This window comes from Rousettus aegyptiacus, unplaced genomic scaffold, assembly GCF_014176215.1.
Source record: "Rousettus aegyptiacus isolate mRouAeg1 unplaced genomic scaffold, mRouAeg1.p scaffold_m13_p_2, whole genome shotgun sequence".
Lineage (NCBI taxonomy): Eukaryota > Metazoa > Chordata > Mammalia > Chiroptera > Pteropodidae > Rousettus > Rousettus aegyptiacus.
The window spans coordinates 24,857,706-24,877,726 of NW_023416295.1; positions in this window are offsets into that span (position 1 = coordinate 24,857,706).

Genomic DNA, 20,021 nt, shown 5'->3' on the forward strand with positions numbered 1-20,021 from the left:
TTTTTTTTTTTTTTTTTTGGAGGGGGAGGGGATATCAATTAAAGAGTCAAAACAGTAGATCCTGTTACCTTGATAATTTTCATGCATGCTGGACTTTTCTAGAAACTTCTTCAGGGTGTTCTTCTATTTACTAAGCATGTAGTAAAAGCCACAAAAGAAATAGTTTGCAGTTGATTGCAAATTCCATGGAGGCAAAAATTAGAAATTCTATAGAAGAGACCCTCTGAGAAAGTAGTTCTGAACCAATGACCAGAAGGGTTAAGATATTTTTCTCAGTCCCCTTGAATTATTTCAATACATTAAGTTGAGAGTCCTTTGGAGAAGTCAGTACAGACTATATCTCATAGATGTTCTAAAGAGACTTAAATCAGCAAGTGTTTTGAGATTGAATTAAAATTAAGATTTTGTGAAAACCTGTTCTACATACTGATGTATTTGAGCATTGTTATTTCTTTCTTGACTTTAGATAAAGAAAGATGATGTCATTCATTCTGTTCTTACATGTGTTTCCTCATTTCTATTTAAGTTTTCAGAAGATACACTCTTTAAGCAATAGCGACTTATAACCACTTAGTCTATGTTTTTCATGATTTCAATAGACTATTTTTGACACTCAATAAATGCTTGTTGTTAACAATTATATAAATATGCTCAACCAAAACTTTTGGGAGAACTTTTTGAGGAGTACAAAACCAATTTTGTACCATCTCTGACATTCCCAGGGGATAGTAGTGGAGGAATAAGGTTGAATGTGTTTAAGGGTACAAACTCGTAGAGTTAGTAAGCCATAGAGATCTAAAGTACAGTATCATGAATATATTCAATAATACCGTACTATAATGATATAATGTAATCAATATTGCTTCAATGGCACTCATATTACAATATATAAAAGTTTCAAAGTAACACACTGTATGCCTAAATTTACAAATTATAACATGTAAAATTTTTCCAAGAAAAGAAAAAAGTCACCTTCCCAACCCTGAAGTGTGAATGTGTGTTTGGGAGTGGGTGTAAGATGTGGGAAGGCATTTAGGCTTAAAGCAGATTTGCTATAAAAATCCATCTCTTCATCTGCATACAAAAAGGCTAAGAAACTGCCATCACAATCTGAAGACAGGTATTGCTGTTCTGCATCACTATTACTCATCATCACAATGCATCATCCTTTTGCTTATTCTTACTTTTATAGCCTAGAGAGAGACATGAATAGGGCATGAACACCTCCATTTCTTCCTCGATAAAGAAGAATGAATATTTAAGCATCCACCATTACCTCCGCATGTCACTTTCCTGAACCTCCAAATGCTAGATGTTCTCAGTAAGGTACTAGCTAGAAGTTTACTTTCTTCACGGAAAAAAATTAAGAAGACTGCATACCAAATCTTACAGATGATTGTTCAAAATTTGAAAAAAAAATATCAACAAGAATATAAATATATTGTGCTGATGCTATTAAGGTTTGCTGTATGATTGGCTTTAATGACATCAGTGAATTAGGAAACCACGTAAATTGCCCTAATTACAATGATGCAATTAGTGATGCTGAAAGGCAACTTTTACTGCCTTTGAAGATAAACTCACTATTGCTTTGTTCTCTTTACTAACAGGAAGGCACATTCGCCAAAACCCATATGCCTTTTTCATTTTGCCCCCTGCCATGTTGGAGCATTTACTTTCTCAGACGCTTGGGAAGTTCTTGGAGAAGATAGTTATAAAGTCCCTCATAGGCTGCTCTACTCCCAGTTGCTCTGAGAAATAAGCTTCCAGAAGCAAAAGCTTGGCCCTCTGTCCTCCTTCTCTATAAGAGAAGGGAACCATTTAAATATAAATGATAACACTTTTGACCCTCTCAGCCCTCTCTCCCAAATCAGGTTGATCACTCAGGAGCAGACACTAATGTCACATGCATTCTCGTTTCCTAAAATATATTCACATATGCCTGATGATTTTTGGCTCTCCTAGGTTGGGGAAAAAGATTTTAATACCAACTATCGTTCAAGTTGCGGGTTAAAATACACACATTGACTAAAATGTACTCTAAATAAATATGGTTGAATAAATGAATTTCCAGTAAAACACTATCTGGTGATAAACCAGCCAGTGTAAATGGTTGTTAGCATGGGGAGTGTTTTGAAGACCTCAAGTTGAGAATGGGGTGCAAAGGCAGGGAGAGATCTCCACTGGGGCACCCCAACAAGGAGGGGGGTGGGCAAAATGACCCTGCCCTGGCCCTGCCATTTGGAGTGGAATCAGTCTTTTTGTTGTGACTGGGACAGGGGCAAACTTAAGCTCTTTAAGAAGGCATTTTTGTCCAGTTAGCATAGGCAAGCTGCTCTGTTTTGTATGATTTGTAAGGAGTTAATCTCATTTTTAATACAGGCACTTTATTATAGAAGAGCTTTGCTCCCAGGGGGTTTGTTAATTGAGGTGTCACTGGATTCCCAGTGGTTGTGAATCTTCATCCGTGGAGGATAGCTATGACCTTTTGGAGATAGCCAAAAGTCATTTAGAACCAAGCAGGGTGAGTCAAGCGGGAGATGCAGCTGGGTAATACAGTCTGAGGGCAAGACAAAGAGATAACGTAAAACAAGAAGACAGATTCTTCTGCAAGGTCCAGAAATGGGTGCTGAAAGCAGCTGGGGAGAAGCTGACATGTTTGGAGCAACATCGTTAGCGTAAATTTATTACCTTCCAAAGTGACTCCTCAGAAAGGAGATTGCATTTAAATGTCGGCGTTTGGGTACGTTGATATTAGGACTAAAGTCACAGTGTTATGAAATTTAACATGTAATTCATACTACTGATATGTGTTTTGAACACTTTATTTTTTTTTTTTAGGTAACATAGGAATCTTTTAATTACCTTTGAAAAGATCTATTTTGTACTACTGTTATATACCAAGTACTATGTCAGGCAGAGCATAAGCTTCTGGACAGTGTGCAAACATTGTTAGTTTATACAAGTAAATTAATTTTGGCCCAGCATTTTCTTATGAGTGAAGCTGAACAAAGTGATTCGTGTCCACAAGAACGAAATAAAATAGTATTCATAGTCTCATTCTGTGGAAATTCTAGGCTACTTCTGTTTCCTCTCAAATACCTCTGGAAGTATCTAAAAAAAAAAAAAGTGTCTTGTTTCCCTGATATGAACAAGAATTTTTAGTGAATAATATTCTCTAAAATGATATGGTTGCTGGATTTAGAAAATAAAAATAGAGGACTTCCATTTGAACTTGAATTTCAGATAAAGACAAATATTTTTAGTCTTAGTACGTCCCATGCAGTATTTAGGACATACTTAATAATGAAAAATTATTTGTCATTTATCTGAAATTGAAATGTAACGGAGTATCTTATATTTATTCTGGCAATGCTACAAAAGGAACGAAAAAAGGAAGAGAGTCGGTGAGTGGGGTCTTTGAGCTTCCTTCAGGAGGGAATTGCAGAGTCTCTGGCATTCTTAGAACGTCACAGACAGGTGTGTCTGGGTGGCCCCAGGGAAAGAAGAAAAAGATTGTGCAGGTGTGTGTGTCTGAGAGTAAGGGGCGGAGGGAAATAGAGGGTTGAGAGCAAGGGGTTTAGCAGAAGAGAAGCTCGAGAGACCCTGTTGTGTGTGTAAAAGAATAGAAAAAGAGAAGAAAGGGGAGGCTTTTTTCATGTTTTACTGTAGATTATGAATTGAATCCCCTTTAATGTTCCTTAAGAGAACGAGTAAAGATTAAAATTGCTTTTTAAATTACTTTCAGTTAACTGGATTGTGTTTCTTTCAGTGATGCTGTGCTAAGATTAAGTCATAAATCCTTAGGGGTTTATTTGGCTTTCAAACAGTGTAATTTTTCCTGTTTTCCTGCTCTCCAGTTCCCTGTGGTGGAATATGTGGTGGATTGCCTGCCACCCATGAGGCCACTGATGGGAAGCTACTGGGCGGCTGCTGAGACCAGATATTTGACCCTGCCACCTTCTCCATGTCTGACTTAGGCTTGTCTCTCCATCTCAGTGCTATCATAGTCCAAACGTGATCAGGGGAGTTTGAGCTTTCAACGTCTAACAGATTATTAATGAAATAGTCTGCCGCACACGTGTGCGCACTATGAATGTATGTGCTAATGTAGTTATTGTTTGCCTGCTTTTAACAAGGATCAGAAGATACTCCACAAGACTGACTTTATTGAAATAAGAGGAAAGACACAAATAAGAGAAAGGCATGTCTGTGAACGCAGAGCCTTTTAAATTACAAAACAAATAAACAAGCAAAACAGTGTGCTGCTCCCTCCCTGTTCAGTTGGCATTCTGGCTTTCTTTGGAATGGAGTCACCTGTCAATGGCGATCTTACTTCTCCTTGAAGATATACTTTAACTTAATATATCAAATTACGTTTCGGCTTCTGTTTCTCTCCACATAGTTCACTGTGGTACCTACTTAATTATCCATGTGATTAAATCTATGGCTTTTACTCCTAGGTCCCCCACCCCCAACCCCGAGATTGGTATTTTTTCATGTTTTGTCTCCTTATGGCAGTTTGCACCGATTTCTTAGTTAGAAGTAGCATCTTTCTTGGAATGCAATGAAATTTCATTTTTAAATGGTAATAATAAATTTAAGAAAAGTCTTTTTGTACTTCTAAGAATACATATGTAATGTTAGGTTCCAATAGTTTTGCCATCTTTTAGTTTTCTTTTCCCGAAGACTTTTTCCCTTTTCCTTCTAAGAAATGTATATTTGACATTTGCTGAAATTCCAGGTACTAAACCAGAAATGCCAGATGCTCTCCTTGCCATTCAATAAACCTCTCACTCTTGCCTTAAAAGTTAACAGGAAACCGTTATTGTGACAGAGCAACTTGCAACCATGATAGGACATTGTGAATTGGCAAAGAATTTTTATCGATGCACTAGGTGCTTAGGAAGGAGGCTATTTTAATTTCTAGATTCACACCTTCTTTGTAAACTCAATTTTCAGTGGGAAAAGGTGATTCTTTCACTAGTTTATTCAGTTTCTCAGAGCATTCTTAAATTGCATTTTTTTTCCTCATCAGAGCCAACATTTCATGGAGAACTAGGTAGCCACCATTCTGTGTGACTTAAGGGGTGACTCAAGGGCTGGTTCCTTCTGAAATATCTCTACCGCAGCCCTCTCTGAGTTAAGAAAGGAGAAATCCCCATCAATAAAAATTCTCTAGCACCTTATTCATCTTTATGCCCCAACAAGAGACATGTAACACGATGCTTTGCCCAAATTAGGTAATCCTTGAATGTAGGTTTGTGGAATGAAATTCAGTTACTTTGTCTGAAGGCAAAGGACAATTGAATTAGAAAGTAAATAAACGAATATGCTTAAATAGTGAGGATTAGGGCTTGGAAGCTTTCTACAAGTTGTCCCAGGCTCTTTCATTCACCATGGCCTGTATAATATAATATTGGAAATGAAGGAGAAAAAAAGGCTCATCAAATTTACAGATGACATAAAGCTGTGAAAAATATGGCAAATGACTAAATCGTGATTCTAAATATTTTTGACAAGTGAGAGCAATAATGGGCTGACTAAAATGATTCAATTTAACAAGAATAAATAAAAGGTCTTGCAGTTGGGCTCAAAAATCTTAGCTGTATATAGGCAGGATAAGAGAGACCTAATTTGGAAGCCTTTGATGTTTAGTTAATAGGAAGTTCAGTATTATCTGGGTCTATCCCACAAAAATTGATATCCAAGGATAAGCTGGAAATGAAAATTAACAGAAAAACAGAAAGTAACAGTAAGAAACCGGGAAAGGTAACCAGGATGCAGTTTAAAGAATGGATCAAGAAAAGCTCCTGCATACAAAATCCATAAATGACAACTTGGTGCTTGGAACTCTCTTAACTGGGTTCTCTAGAAAGTAGAGCCAGAGGCAAGAATTAAAGTACAAACCCAGGGTGCTGGGAGAGAATGTAAAAGGAATGTAAGGTAAAGAGAAATACAAATCAACACAATGTGATTTGTTCTCATGCTGGCCCTGCGTTCCAAGTTCTGAAGAAGCACAGCAGGCCTGTCTGTTTGGCAAACAGGATTTCTCCGGAAGGGATGCAAGAAGGGAGAAAGGATGGGGAATTTATCTGGCTCCTTCCTTTCTCCTGTTTCCTATTGGGCAAGAGCCAAGTGAACTCTCTCCGTCACTTTCAGGTTGCATTATCCAGCCACTCGGTGGCCGCTTATGAAACCAGATGCATCAGTGGGACTTTTCATCCGTGATTGGAAGCAAACTCAGCATGGATGGGGTGCTGACCAAGAAAGAGGAAGATGAAGATGGTCAAGGAAAGCTGAAAGATACACAGAGTTTTGTCCAAAATAGAAACCTTTAATCTGGTTTCCAGCATGTAGAAGATGGACAGACAGGACAATGAAAAGAAGCCACATTGAGCTAGAAAAAAATCAACCATGTGGTTTCCAAAAGAAGATATTGCCATCGTAAGTCACACACACATGGCAAAGATGTGAAAGACCCACCAACAACACAGCACTTACAGCCTTGTTTTTTTTAAAGGCCTACAAAAATGTTTTAAGATCTTAAAAGATTTACTGTTTCCAAAATACAAAACTGATAAATTGAAATTAATAAATGTTTAAACATCTACAAAATGTAACATGACTTCAACGTCATTATTTGTTATATTTAGTGTTCATAAAAATTTCATTACACTTGAAAATTTGTAGGTTAGAGTCTCTCATTTTATAAGAATTCCTGAGTATGCATGATGCTTGCCAAGAGATCATTGCCAATCATAAATTAAATGAGTTACTCTCATATACAAAAAAAAAAAATTATTTCAAAAGCAAATGATTTTTTAAAATCCCTTCAGAAAATTTACAACAGAAAATAAGTTTCACGTGGGCTATCATTGTACTTTTATTGTGTTTTTTAGGATGTAGTGGAGAGGGAATAACTCAAACTGGAGCTTTGGAGTCAATCTTTGTTCAGAAATCCCACCTACCACATACTGGCTCATTCACATATGAAACCAGACTTTTTTTTTTTTTTTTTTTTTTTTTTTACCTTTCTGAGCCACAGTTCCTGATAGCTAATACAGGTTCGATAACGCCTACCTTGCAGGGTAGTTGAGAAAATTATAGGAGCTAGCCTAGGAACTACTATACAGTGGATCCTTGTAAACTGTTCCTAGCAATAGTGTTTTAATTGTGAAGTCTGGAGGAGCAGATCCAGATCATGGAGGCCTCTGTGTTTTATGAAAAGTTGAGAGAACTTCAGATTGAAAAGAGAAGTGAGCACAAATGTACCACAGTCACCTTAGGTGAGAGGGCAGGTCTATTCAGTTTTGCATATGACACAGTAGACACTATAGAATGCAAACTGAATGAATTAATGAGTAAATTCATAAATTAAAGATAGCTGGGTTTAATACATAATTGGCTCTAAAGTGAGAGAGATGTGAAAAGTATTCTTTTTAGCTCTAGAGGCAGAATCAGGCCAGTGGTTCAAAGTTACATGGAAAGCAGATGTCTTCTTACTTTAAGAAACAATTTTATCACAATTAGAACTGGCCCACCTGGAATGAGTTTGCTTGGGAGGGAGTCGATGTCTTACGATTGGAGATGTGGAGAAGAGACGAGAAGGCTAGCAACACTTTTTACCTTTCTGTTACCAGGTCAGCTTAAGTCAAACAATAACCTGATTGTCAGTAGGTTCTTAATTGTAATTCCCAACCTTACCATTTTGGCACTGAACAGCCAGATGAGATCAGGCCTCTGCTATGAGCACAAAGAGAGAAACTTGCTAGTCTGTCAGTGAACTGCCACCCAAACAGATGTGAGTTACCAGGAAAAAGAATGGGAGAGTTTGCCTCACCCTCTCCATTGAGAAACTGTTATGGCTTGTCTTGGCTGCTTTCTGTTCGCTTACGAATATTAGTCTCAAGGAAACCATAAGCACTTAATAAAATAGCTTAGGTAGGAGTAAAAGAGAAGACTGCCAAAACTCTGCATCGCAGTCAGAAATTCTTGGGTTAAACGGAATTTAATCTAAATGCTGGCTGAATTGTATAGTCCTGTGTAAAAATATTTCTGAACAATAGCTGGTTCAAATGAGGTGCCATCCCTGTTACGATGCTTAAAATCTATTTGGGAGAATTGGATGTATTTCTTTTGGAGGTCTAAGGCTACAATTTAGTTGTTTGACTCCACATCTGTAGCATTCCAGCACCTCTTTTTGACTGTTTGATATTGATGACTTCTTAGTTATTTCCATAAAGGACAAAGTCTATCTGGTTAACTAAGTCCACGTTGCACAAACTAGCATGACCTGAAATAACACAGTGAAGGACCGAAAGGGCCGTACAGACATGTGCGTATTATATGATGTGCCTTTACTCGTCTGTTTTCAAGTTCTTTGCTCAGCTGTGGCCACTCCTTCCTTTCTCTGTCCTCAGGTTTTGTCTCAGGTTTTGACTTGTGAAACAGGGCTGGGGCCTTTCAGGCAGGACTACAGGAGTCCCCTCATTTGTGCCTGTTTATATGTTGCCAGAGAAAACTGCAGATGAATCACGACCACATGTTTCTTTTCTACCTTCGGCCCAGTCATGGAAAGAAGATGGCTTTCCAGCCGAGAGAAGAGCTAGAACATGGATGCAACTCAAAACGCCCTTGTTTATCTCTTTGTATCAGCAAGGCAGTCGCTCTGTGCTTGCAAGAAGCTGTGGCGTTTAGTTTAGAAGAAAATCCAGGAGACCTAGGTTTCGGGTTTAGGTCTTCAATCTCATGTTCTCTGATTGCTTGATACTGGGTTAAAAAAAAAAATGATAATTTTACCTCTCTGGGTCTTGCAAAACTGGAATAAAAATCTCTTTTGCTACCATTGCACAAAGATGTGAAGAGAATGGATGAGAAAATGTGCTTCAAGGAATCCTTTCTTTCGACCTTAATAAAAAGCTTTTTACAAAACATCTGCCTTGAATATAGTACGATGATTCCACTGAGAAATGCCTTGAGCTGTTTTTCCATAAGGGGAGAGGGATGTGTGCTGTGTTATCCTCACTCTCTCACCTGGCTTCCCTGGGGACCCTGCCGGCTGACTTTGGGTTATAGTCCAACTCTAGGAAACAGTCCTTTTTTCCCATTGTGTGGAGTTAATTGGTCCTTATGGAAATTGGACCCATGCCCTAGGACTAATTAACACAATTGCCTATTAGCTTCCTCAAACTTAGACTCACTTTATTTAGTAGATAGCAATTTGCATTATTAAGAGATATCTGTCCATAGCCTCTGGCCACCAAATATGCCTCCAATTCCATACACACTCAGAGCAATGCAGATTTAACAATACACTCTGGCTCCCGAGGTGTTAGGAGCTATTTAATACTTTGTCAGTGTGGCACAGGTGGAGTGGGAGAAATAAAGTATGGGTGTAGCTTGACTCTGCCACTAACTAACTAAATAACTTTCCTCAAGGAAGTGATTAGCCTCACAGGACCCATTTCCTCTTCTTTAAAGTGAGGGAGTTAGACTGAATGATCTCTAATGCCCATTCTAGTTTTCGAATTCTATGATCCTTATCATTACATGCTTTGGGAACATGTAGCTTCCTTAATAAATAGCAGTATTCACCGCTAGTAGGAGAGAAAGGCTCAGTTAATAAGCAAGCCTCCTCCTCATGCTCCACGCATATAATTCTTAACGAAAGTTAATGGGAATTAGAAATATCACTGGCAAAACAATCGATGCCCAAACCTTTAACCCATGAGCTCCTGGTCTATCATTTTGTTGCCTAGATCTCTCTGGTCTTTTCTGACTAGGGAAACGTTGACCCTGAGCAGAACGGGCTGAGAGGAGACTGACGTCAAGACATATTGATCTTCATGGCGAAGATGCTTTCTCATCCAAAGCGACGTTCTCGTGGCAGAGCAGAAACCAAGATAGATGGAGGAGGAGGAGAGGCACAAGCCTCGCACCCCATCTTTAATGGTGTCAACAGCCTGGTCTTGAATGAGATGCATGGAAGGGAATCCTCTTGATGAATTTACAGGGAGATTTCATCATGTGCCCTTTTCATGAAGCATTTTCACTGTGTGCCATTGTTACTATGCACACAGTGTGATTTGCCATGCAGGTTATTAGATCAATAGGACCTGATGATGAATTATACAGTTAATTGATATTATTTAACCAATAACACATAATTTAATGCTAATTTCCTGGCTTATTTATACAAAAGACTGGCAAACCTACAGTCTAGGACAGATCTCCCATGAAGCGCTCACATTCCTCCGTCGGTGGGACGTCTGTGCTGAGTACGGTCACAGCAAAATCTGCTGCGGTTTTCTTTCCTGCAGGAACTAGAGATAGCAGATAGGAGAAGCACATGTGAAGGAGCCTTTCCTGCCTAGCACCGGCTGGACACTATCTGGGATTTCTCACTCTTCCCTACATTCTTACCCTTGACCCTTTGGTGCTATTCAGTTCCCCCTGTGTCAGGTTCCTCTGCAAGCTGTGATTTCCTCTCCTGACAGGCGGCAGGAAGGGGAGAAAGCTGCAGGCCAACCTTTGCTCTGAGAGCAACAGAGGGTTATTAACAAAAGGGGCACATGACAGGGTGTGCTCAGGAAATATTGATAAAGTGAGAGAGAGAATGAGGAGAGAGAAAGAGATGCCTCCCCACACCACCCCCACCTCCACCTAGACCTTCTCTCTCTCTCTTTCTCTACCGCCCCCCCCCCGCCCCGCCAACCCCCCGGCCCCAACCCCTCTCTCCACTGCAGTTTGAAGTATGTGGGCTCTTTTAAAGGCTGGCCTTAATAGAATTTCTGTACTACATCTCACCCTACTGCAGGATTGCTCTCAGTTAAGAACTCTGTCAGATGAAGGCACGGTTTCTTTGTCTATAAAACAGAGAAAATATTAAAACCCACTTCATAGGGGGTATATGAATTAATCAATGTAAAGAGCTTAGGATACAGCCTGAAATAAAGTAAGAATGAATTAAAGTTAGTATTCTATTACTAGTTATCAAGTGATTAGGAGAAAAGATAAGCGCACTACAGTAACAGACTATTTCCCACTGATTTTGCTCACGTTATGGTCAAGAGGACCCTCCACTTAGAGGACCAGCAGTGTATATGTGTCCCCACTGCTCCCTTGACCTTTGACTTTGTTCTATTCTTATCGACTCTAATTTTTTTTCAGCAGATCTTGGCCTATAATGGACATTAGACCACCTAAATTTTGCTACTTTTATTTCAAAAAATATATTGGAAGCACAAGTATAAAGGCAAGAAGCCTTTATCTGGCCTCAACTCAGATATTTATCAGCTAGTTAACCTTGGATGAGTTCCTTAGTATTTCTGAATGCTGGTTTACTCAGGTGTAGAATAAGACAATAATATTTGTCCTGACCACCCCATGGCATTACTTTAAAAAAATCCAATGAGACCTTATAGTGTGAGAAGACACTGAAAAGAGTAAATAGCTATAGAGACATAAGCCAGAGTTTAGATCTTTGAGTTAGTTTTTGTACAATGCCCAACACTTGCTATATAGTCTTTACTGATAATAAAGATTGGTCCCTAGGACCAGGAATAGCCAAATTGCATCTCATCATACCTGCATCATCATCTTTAGCTCTCAAAAATCCCAAGCCAGACATGGAAAGAAAGCTTTATCATTCAACATCATTCAATACCACCATTTGCTAACTCTGAAGCCCTCCTCCCTTCCCCCACTAAATTCTACCATTACAATCGTGCTGCAAGCTCTTTCTGTTTCAATGGAGGTTTTCATCCTTTGCCTTTAATGTAAGATGACAACCAAATCTTCAGAAATTTTGGTGTTAAGATTATGTCTTTTACATTTCTACAGTCTCTGTTGTTTAGTTTAGCTTGTCAGGCTGTCAGATAAAGGCCCATGGAGCCTTCTACAAGGAATTATTAATGAAGATTCAACTGTTTTTTTCTTCTGGAAACGGATCACTTCACTTTTCATCTCACTGGCTTTTTACATTAACAAACTAAAAATTGCCATGAATATTCCAGGGAAGGAATTATCAATATTTGGCAGCGTATTCCTTGCTTTCTGGTTGTTAGATTTGGTTCTTTCCCTATGTAGGACATAGATAGATGAATATATCCTAGCATAATCCTCAATCACTATTCATGTATTTTTACTCAGAATGTGAAGAACAGATTCTGGCCTCAGGACCTGATTGCTTTAAGCATAGGCCTTAGTTTGCTTGCCCTGGAAAACAGCCATTTAAACACCAAGTTTGACAACGATGGCTTTAGGAAAGTGACCCACATTGAACTCATAACTATACCAGTGTAATCGCTACCCATCTGCAACTGTCCATTCCAAACAATGTTGACAGCTGAAGCTCCACTAGCTCTTGGCTCATAATCCACACGTTCTCGTTTATGCATGTAAATGCGCCACGGCGTGTTGCAGTTCTCCGCTCTGCAGAATCCATTGTAGTCCGCCGTCATCAAGGCTCCTCTCTCACAGAGACATCCACACGTGTCAGAATATTATATGGATAAAGTTTGACGTCTTTATTCATTTTCTATTTATGGGATGAATGTACAGTTAAAAGGTGGCTTGAGACCATCAAATCCACGTCTAGCTGTGATCTAAGTGGAATTTAACGTAGGTCTCCTGAGGTGAAGGGAGAAATGAAGGAAAGAAATGAAGTGCCTGTTTCAATTTAATACTTTAGCCTTTTATATATATATATATAGAAAAAAAAATCAAAAGACTGGGACCTTCCTTGGCCCCCTGAAGTTTTAGGGTTTCAGATGCTTAGAGATACAATCTGCGTACTTTTCTTGGCATCTGTTTTTTTCCAGACACTATATTACCACTATAAAGTAGCCTGAACAGTGGGGTCCTCCCTACTGGGAGCCCACTTCAAAAGCAACGTTTGAAGTCTCTTGATGCTGGCTTTGGGTGAAAGGCTTGATTGTTCTGTTTAGTTTATTAATTACTTTAAACAGAAAAATAAAAGCTAATTTTCTTCAAAATTTCTCAGCCTGTCTTCCTTCTATGAGTTAACATCCTCCAATCTGTTTGTTTTTCTTTTCTTTTTTCTTTTTGTCATATATAAGTAACTTTAGTTCCAAATATTAGTGTGATGTAATTATTTAACGCCTTTTAATCCGGAGATATTGGCATGTCTTGGGAAAAAGTACATTGCATTTTTCTCCCCTTCATATTTAGAAAACAAAAACTTAGAAACTAAAAGATACCTTCATTCTCTCAAAGTTACACCATGAAACATGGATGAAGACTAGAAGAGAACCCAGATTTCTTACTCGACTTCATCAATGAAGGAAAATTCTTCCCAGCACATTGGCAGCTCTGGAATCTCCCTGCTTCTGCACAAACTGAACATTCCATCGAGTTTTATTTGCACTCCATTGTTTCACGCCAACCACAGCCAGCTTTTCGCTAAATATTTTCTTAAAACTAGAGCAAGTCAACAGAGTTCTCTGTGGTGTGAAGCAAAACAAAAACACCCCCCAAGTTCATATGTTGTCACTAGACAAAAATTTGCTAAGAACAAGCAAAAATGAGGAATTAATGTATCCCATATGTGGCCACTAACCTAGGTTTATGAGATTTTCCAAGAGATTTCGGAAGAGATTCCTGTAGCACACAACGAGATCAAACACTCATTTTCCTGTCAAACAGGAATGCTCAGTCCATAGGTCCTCCTGCATTTACCTCAGTAAACACAGAAAATTTGGCTGCAGTATCTGCCTGCAAACTGACCGCAACATATGGTAATCCCAGAGCACGAAAACATTTAAAGATGTAACTTATTTCTTCCCAGCATAAGTAGACCAGCCGTTGGAGCCTACTGCTTGAGATTAAATTTATCCTAGAGAGGAGGGCTGACCAATCAAAGGTAACACCTATGGAATTTTCTTCATCCAGGAAGATTGCACGTAGGCAAAAATAACTATTTTCCTCCAGTGTCAGTCAACTCCTTGAAGTTTCAAACTTTATTCAGCAGAGTCAGGAAAGGCATTTCCTCTGCCTATATTTCACTATTGCATGGGCAGTTTGGTGACACACAGTTTCCCAAACACGGTGGCTGTGGCGAGGTTAGTGTTAACCATCTTAGGACAGGGCAGGGAAAGATTTATTGTTGTTCTCATTGTTTTTGTTGTTGCTGGAGTGGAGGCAGGGCCGCTGTTGGGGTTAAAATGATTTCCATTGTTGTTGTTTTCTTCCCGCCTTTGTACGTCCTGAACTCTGAACTGCAGAAATGAGAGCTCCACTTTTGCTGGTGAAGTAGCTGCTGTGAGGAAATTCCAACCATTAGAATGTCCTGTGAATTGCAAAGACAACCAGAAACATCCTGGAAATTTGTCCGTAGTATGATCCCTGGGCTCCCTCGCTGCTTCCTCCTCCCTCCAACACGGAAATAGAATCCACCAGGCAAGTGAGAGAGGAGTGGATGGGGGCAAATCGGGACAAGAGGGAACCTGGCTGAAATGTCTGGCTATGAAAAATGTATGCTTTGGGATAAAATGTCCCCCTTTAACCAGTTAACCAAGAACAGCCTGCCAGCAGAGGCCCGAAGCATCCTGCAAGGCGCCTTGAGTCTTAGAGCTGGTCGGTGACAGTGAGATGTGTCTACCCTAGACAGATTCATGAATTCCAGAGCCGCCTGAGGCCAGTTGAAGAGAGGGTGGAAATGCTCGCTGTGTCAGGAGTCAGCGGGATCTGTAGAGATAATGGAGTATTCAGTTTGACAACCGAAACTGGTAAATCCAGAAAGAGCGGGATTCTTGCTGGGAGGGGAGACAGTAATTGTTTTTAGCATGACAGATAAGACATTCTGGCTTCTGTAGATTCCCCACACCTGGGAAACAACTTCCGATGTCAATGTCGGTGCTAAATATTTAAATGAAGGCCTGCAAGGTCTTCAGCTTCTCTCTACCTCCTCCTTCAAAACAACTTTTGAAGAAGGAAGTCCTTCCTTGGTAATTTTATACTGAGATAGGTAAAAATGGAATCAGTTTTAGAGGATTGTTTGGTTCTGATCTGATCGAAACAACAAGTCACCAAGAACCTTCTAAGAGATTATAGGAAACATTAATTGTGTGGCTAGACTGGGTTTCATGATTGGAGAGAGACTCATAAATAAACCCTAGGACTTGAGCCCAAGGGTATAAAAGGAGAGAGAAAACAGAAGCTGTGGAGAAAGATTCCTGATGTCTCCTTTTAGGTGAAAGTATATAAATAGTTTGTTCCCTCTGGGGTTGTGTACAGTTTAGTCTCTCCTTGGGTGTTCCCACTTCAAGCTGTGGTCAAGTGAACAGCTGGAGATGTTACTATTACTTAAAAAGAAAACCAGCTTTTCTATAAAGATGCCAATCCCAGATTACGTGCATGTGATGGCCCTCGCTCAGCCTCCTTTCTCCCATGGCTGACAGATATTTGACCTGCATCAACAGTCATTTGGGGAGAGGAGACACTATTTTCTCCCCCTCTGACTCACCCCAATTCTTCAAAACATCAAACAAAACAATACGCAGAATAATGTCGCCTCTGAGAGGGGTTTTCCCTCCAGTTTCTCTCCCACTACTGCTCTATCAGTCTGTCTTTCTTTCCCTCCCACCCTCCAACACCCCCTCACCCGCCCCAGTAAACTCTGGAAAAACAGTAGTAACTAACATTTGTGCCTTTGGCAATAAAACCACAGGCCTCGCAAACCCCAAATGGCAAAAAGACATTTCCATTCCAATCCCAGTTTTAAATTAAACTGTAATGAAAAATCAGCAGTGGCAGCTGGGACCAGAGACACTGATTGTCTCTAGGAACAAAAAGGAGGGGAACAGAGGGGGAGAGGAAAAAGAAAAGAGACTGCAAGGAAGCCTCGCTCTGGTAATAAAGCAGCTGGTAAACCTTCAAGTAAAAAGAAATTAGAAAAACAAATCTAGTAGAGAGACAAGCAAAGATGGCTGTTTGCCTCTACAATCACAGTGAGGCGGTCACAAATCACCCGCCACTTTATGAATGGACAAGGAGGGGGCAGGGAGGAAGGCAGATGTGTAGGCCTCTACTGACACCTGGAGGCAGCATGGGGAAATTCTCGAGGGGGATTTGGCCCCACCCCCACGCCTGGGGAAGAAGTGGGGATTTGGGCTTTCCCCGTGGTCACAGACAATAGTGAGGCTCCTAGAGGCTTTATAGAAAATAAGAGGACCTCATCGCCTTTGTATTCTCTATAAAGAAGAAAAGTGCACTGGACTTCAAACATCAGTTTTCTGCGTATCAAGGATTGTTGCTTGATTGAACCCAGCCCTGCAGCTTTAAGCATGATTTTTAAAAATGTATGGCATAGGTGTCTCAATCAAAAATGAGGGAAGGACCCAAGATTTGAGAATTTTAATTTGTAGCTTTCTAAAGTTTGCAAGACTCTGCAGCCCTTTCAGTATTCGATTTATGTATATTATCTGAGTATCTAATATTATCATTTCAGGAATATTTTTAAGAATCCAGAAAAAGACCTGTACTAAAATACAGGAACCAGAGATGCTACTGAGTGGTTAAAGATCAAGACAATGAGTGGACTTCTAGGTAAACATAAGAATTAGAGACTGGGAAGCCAGCTCCCTTAACCTTATTTTGTTCCAAGATCTCTTAAAGAATCTAATGGAATTAGTGGACCCACTTCTCAGAAAGAAATAATATACTGTACTTAGGTATGCACATAGTTATACATGCTCACGGAACTCCTCGGACCATCTAGAGAGCTCAGGTTGAGAAGTGCTTCTTCAAGCAAAAGAAAGCAGAGAAAGACTGCAATCCATCTCTAATGAAGACTATTGTGATCATGCATGAGAAGAAATTCAGATAAAACTTAAAATGTACAATTGCCAGTTAGATGTCAAATTGTGGTAACCAAAAAATACACAAGATTTCTGCAGAACAAACAGTCTCTTCAAAGGATATCCTTCAGATTGCAGCTCTGGAAACTTGACAGACACTGGAGATACTGATGACATTTGGAGGCTCTTTCTCTGAAGGAGGGGCATCCTCAGCACAAATGGCAATGCCCAAAGCATTTATTTAAGTAGAAAAAAATCTACATAAAATTAAAATGATTTATTTTAACCCAGAAAGTATTGTGTGTCATACATCTGGGATACAGAGCCGAGTATGTGCCTGGTAAAGCTCTGGGTGACCCTTTGAGTGGACATTTGATTAACTCTGTGCTGGTGCCTTGAAAGAATTAATGCATCTCCCTGTGGATCCAGCTGACCTTTCCCAGCTCTCCTAATAGGAGCTGTGGTTTTCATTGCTAGTATTTTAAAAACTAATTTTAGATTTGGCTATTATATTTTGATCCTCTATGCTAAATTCCTTGTTGTAGTGATAGTAGTTGAAAGCAGAAAAATGAAAACACAAAAAAAGGCTTTGGAAGACTGTGTGAACAGAAGAATTTTCAACTCTACGTTTTGGTCCAAATATTCACTCTCCTAGATTCTACTCTACCTTCCCACTTTCTCTTCTCACTTCCTTTTTACCGCCTTACTGTTTCGTCTCTATGTTAGAACTAGAAGGTGATCAGGAGCAGAGAGAAGAAACCCTCAACTTTCTTAGAAAAGACTAGATGCAGAAGAGTGTGGAACCCAACAGTATAGTTAAAAATCTTTCAATTATTTTTATGTTTCATTGTAATACATATTCGTTGTGGATATTTAAATCAGTTTTTCCTTGCTTTTGTTTAGATGTGCAAAAGTTGTCCACTTCAAAGAAACAAGTATGAAGTTTAGAATAAGAAAATAAAACACTAAAGAAAATATTTTATTTCGTTGTTTTGGCAATGCTGTGAGTTTTTTTACCCCACCAGATTTAGCCTTGAGCTATGATATATATTAAAGTTTGTTTCTATTTATGCTATTACATGACATTGGGTATGTTTGAATAATATGATACCCTCCCAGTAAATATTTTGCAGAATTAAGAACTTTTCTGTTTATAGTTCTTTATCTATTGTTTACTGAGGTATAACTAAAAATACCTGATACATGTTTTAGATCTTTTCTTTTCCCCAGTCTCTGATTTTTGCTTATTTATTTGTTTATTTATAGGTGCTCATTTTGTGACATTTAATGGCATACAGTACATTTTAGCTTTAGTTATAAATTAACCTTATTATAGCTAACTGTTCATGAGATCATTTGCTATATTTTGGACATTCTTCTAAGGACTCTCTATATATTTAGCGTTTCACAGAAGTCTTGAGTAATCATCTATTTGTTTAACAGGGGAAGAAGTGAAGTTTGCTCAAGTTCCTCAGTTGGTGACGGCCTGGATTCAAACTCATATGTCTAGCAACAAAGTCTTCACACATAACACCTCACTACTGTCACCATCGAAGGGGTGGACCTCATTAAAGTAAAAGTTGGAGAAACACCAAAAGGAGCCTGAGCCCCCCACCAGGACTGTTCACTTGTGCCAGGGAAGGCAGCCCTATGAGCAGGCCAGCTTGATTTCTACCCGAAGTCCACCCAAAGGCTGAGTGAAGACAAAACTGTGAAATGGAGAGAGTTCTTTAGAGACACTTACTACTCTAACAATCTTCACCTCCAGCATTGCAAGGGTCTTCCTGTTCCCAGGCACTTTGGGCCACTTCTAAGAACCCACTGAATTTACTGTTCTATGCTTCTGAGGCAGGGTGAGCCCATTCTACTTTCAAAAAACAAAGAATTTCCACAAATGAATATCAATTTAGAAACAAAACTTTTTGGAGCTGTTAACCTCAGAGGGTTGTTATTCCCCCCCTTCCCGCCCCCCTAAAAAAAATTTCCACTAGAAAAGAAGCACTCTTCTTAATTAAGGCCATGGTCAGAGACCACAGATGGCTATCGATAATGGTTTTCGAACCTGAAACACCATGGGGTATGTTTGTGTATTATTTCTGAATCATAACAAAGAGACTGAATTCTTTTCTTATACAGTGAAAGGTTTTAAACAAGAGTATTATATTTACTAGTACGCTATGCTCAGAACCAATAGAGATCACAAATGGTTATATAGAATTCAAACACATAAAATCCATACATCTGTGGGAAGTAGCACAAGCTGTATGGTATTAAATAAAAAAAAGGCTTTCATATGCATAAAACTGTTTATGCATATAACTGCTCGATCTTATATCTCTTCCAAACGATCCTCCCCAGTGAAGGATTTATGAATGGCATTTCTCCTAGTGTGTTCTGGGTCTGACCTGCATCCCAATCACTTGCATTAGAGTCACCCGAATGCTTATTCAACATGCAGATTCTTGACCCTACCGAGAAACGATTAGAGTCTCTGGTGTAGACTTGGAATTCCTATATTTAACAAATACCCCCAAGTGACTTTTAATTTATGCCAAAATCTGAGAACAACTGATAAATAGTACAGAAGAGTGTCTAGGAGCACTGACTTTGGAATCAGACAGATCTTGGTTTAAACCCCAGTTGTCCCATCTATCGAATGATGATTATCATCTCTACCTCCTAAATCTGTTGTTAGGATTAAACTAGATGATGCATGAGAAGCAGAGCCAAGAAGATGGAAGCAGAAGTTTCAGATCTTTTCTCTGCCTTCCTGAGTGGATGCTTTATGCTGCTGCTCTGCTCCTGACTTGACTGAGATGTTGAGAACAAGGAGCTACCCATGGAGGGAAAGGAAAAACCTGGAAAGTGGAAGAAGAAGGGAAAGACTGAGACAGCAAGTCAGCAAGGGTTGGAAGGTGGTGGAAGGTGGGGGAGCGGTCAAGGGGAGAGATGGGAGAGGCAGAGAGATTGAGACAGCATGGAGCTTTGGGAGGAAAGTTGGGTTAAGAAGTTTTTAGGCATTTTTCCTGTGTGTCATATCCTAAAATTCTTCCTTTGCAACTTTTTCAAAAGAGTTTTAAAAATAAAGGGCATTTTTCAAAGCACTTAGGAGTCAGGCTTGAATTTCTTTTAGATGCATTACCATTCAGAGACAAATCTTAATCCTAGAAGATTTAAATAGTTGTTAAATTAGATAGATGA